The sequence below is a fragment of the Apteryx mantelli genome, chromosome 13 (genome assembly GCF_036417845.1).
Source record: "Apteryx mantelli isolate bAptMan1 chromosome 13, bAptMan1.hap1, whole genome shotgun sequence".
NCBI lineage: Eukaryota > Metazoa > Chordata > Aves > Apterygiformes > Apterygidae > Apteryx > Apteryx mantelli.
In genome coordinates this window covers 14,296,250-14,299,201 of record NC_089990.1, presented here as the reverse complement: position 1 = coordinate 14,299,201, position 2,952 = coordinate 14,296,250, and positions in this window count along the sequence as shown.

The following is a 2,952-nucleotide window of genomic DNA, read 5'->3' as shown; positions in this document are numbered from 1 at the left end:
TAAAAATCATAAGGTAAAAAGAACCACTTTTCAACTCAAACACATGGATTTTCTCTTAATAGGTATGCTAAATTCCAATGCATTGTGTAGCTAAAGAGAAGAGAACGAGCTTCCATACACAGCCCTGAAGTGAAGGTGACATAGCTGACACCATGAATAGCAAAAACATGAAAGTTCACATCTGGGATGGCTAATAATTTACTGCTAAACCCACTTGTGATGATGCACAACAAACTAAAGAACAGGTGGTTAAGTTTGCAAGATCAGGAAGCCTTTCTACTGCAAAGTCCAAGTCCAAGCTTATTTACATTATTAAGGTGACATCAGAATCAAACTATTCATCTCCAGTATAAAAATAATTCCTTACACAAAAACAAAACTATTCCAGGAGGAGCATATATCCCTGCACCCCATAAATACAGAAATAAGAGAAAAATAGCAATGTCCAAAGAAAGAGGTACCAGGAGGACCACTTGCAAACCCACTTATCCTGTGCTATGATTGATTTCACAAGGCATCTAGACCAAATGCATTTGGGGGAACACTTACGTTGATAACAACGTTAGAAGAGGAGAGAACAAGAGCAAAATTCTCGATATTGGAAGCTAAACTTAAAGCTCTTAACCAATAAGAAAATAACGCAAGTTACTATGGCAGTTTTTATTAAACATGTCTCTTTCTGTATCTGTAACAGGGTGAAACCATAAAGGAATATATAGTGTAATATGGCTGCTTTTGTTATATGCTGGAAACTATCTTTTGTGGAAGATGATGGGTCTACCTTAAACAATCTCCCCTCAAAAATTAGGTAAAGAAAATATTTTTTTTTACTAGCTATAAGAAGAATGAAAAGCTGAGAAACTCTCAGAGTGGACAAATCTATTGAAAATGCTGAAACAAAAACAATGTTAATGTGTTCTGTAAAATAAAAAGGTAGAAAATACAGCTGAACTAGGGCAAGAAATGGCCAAGATCATTACCTAGGTAAATTATTGTTACAGGGTATCAGCTTAAGGAGAGTTGAGCAAAAAGGCACAATGCTAAAAATAAAAGTCAGCATACTTGCGTGTGATGCTTAAAAAGCAAAAATACAATACCTAGAATAAGAGAAGTCTTTGATGTAAAAGATGCAGCTGAATGACCAAAATCAGTGGGGTTAGATAGGCCATAGGAATACCATTGTGCCATAAGAGTCTACAGAAACTAATAAGATCAATTTTCTAAGTAGAGAGAAATACATTAAAATTTCTATGGATATAATTCCCAAATCATATAAATGGACTAATACCGCTTTACTAGTCAATTTCTGATTAGGAAAACGATATGTAGTGCATAATGTTGAGAAAGACAGAAGAGGCAGGAGGACTGTGAAACAGGGTTTACAGAAGCAATTTCTTAATACTTCCATGGAATAGCTGTGTCTAAATTAATATGAGAGGACTGACTATAATATGTTCTTCATTGTACAGGAAAATAATGTGAAGATTTAAAGTCTTCCATATTCAGTTTACTATTTACCTTTTTACATATAAAACAAGTTCTTTGAATTTAATCATTAACTTTAAATTTCCTGATACTGGGATGTTTATTTTCAGAAGTAACAATAAGATCATGACACTTAATCTTATATTCTAGATATATGTTCTCAAATTAGAGGGCTTATTTGTCTAGAAATAAATTCAGGAATAAATTCAGACACTCAAATATTTGGATCCTAAGTAGGAACTAAGCTACTGAAAGTACCAGCAGCACAGCATTTTGTGCCATCAGTTTTTTAAAACACTGGCCCTGGTAGTCAGCACAGTATGGCAAGACAGACAACAAGACATAGCAATTCTTGTTTTCCATTTCCTAACATGCAATGAAGTAATCTTTCTGGGGTAGGTAAGCCTTACTTTAATACTATTAAAGGTCTTATATGTGCAAGACAGATGGTGTTTAGAAAAAGATTTCAGACACTTTGTAATAAGAATAGCCTTACTGTCTTGTAGCATTTTATTTTTTTACTCTAAAAGAGGAATCAGGTGAAATTTGGTCCAGCTGGGAGAGTCATATAAAAAGTCTGAGCTCACTCTTGCGTAAGCATCAGTCTGTCCAGACGCCACTGCTCAAGCACTACTGAATCTATGAATAGCTTATGCTTTAAAATATCTGCAACACTTTCTGTGGTCTAGCCAGGTTATACCACCTCTCTGGAAGATAATCAAACCCTTGTAAATGAGTTGTTTCATGACCAGACACTAGATCTCCTATCTATCTATTACAGTGTGTTTTCCTTCTAAAGTTATAGCAAAAAAACAAACGAACAAAAAAAACCCTGAAAAGTTTCACTTCAGAAATATTTATTTCAATAGAACAAAACAAGTTATTTTGAACACAGGAATGACCACACCAGGTCAAAACAGAGATCCCTCTAATTTAGTCCAGTCCACTGTCTTTGACAGCACCAAAGTAGACAAGAAAGAGGCATGCAAGACTGCTACAAGCATACGTGCTACTTTCTCCAAGTATTCTCCAATCTCTGCTTGCTGCGCAGAGGCTGCCTGACCTGAAGTTGTCTCCACGGCTTTAGTAGCCATTAAGGAATTTCAATCCAAACACTTCTGCACTTTCTCCAAGAGCCTATGAAGACTTTTCTCACCCACAGCAGTCTATGGCAAGCAATTCTGGGGCTGGCTTATCACATAGTAAGTTAGTAATTTTTTCTGTTTTAGAACAGCTCCCTCCTAGCCTCACTTAGTAAAAACAGAGCAATACACACAGCGCATGCAACAAATCTGTTAAATCTAATTGAAAACAAATGCGAATGAAAAAGTTAAGACTTTTGCTACCGGATGTTTCAGAAAAATAGCTACATGCTTCATAACATTATTTTGGAGCGATTTTCCATTGGAGACTATTTCATTATTAAAAAAAAAAAAGCAGGAAAAAGCTAGCTATACCAGCTGTCTT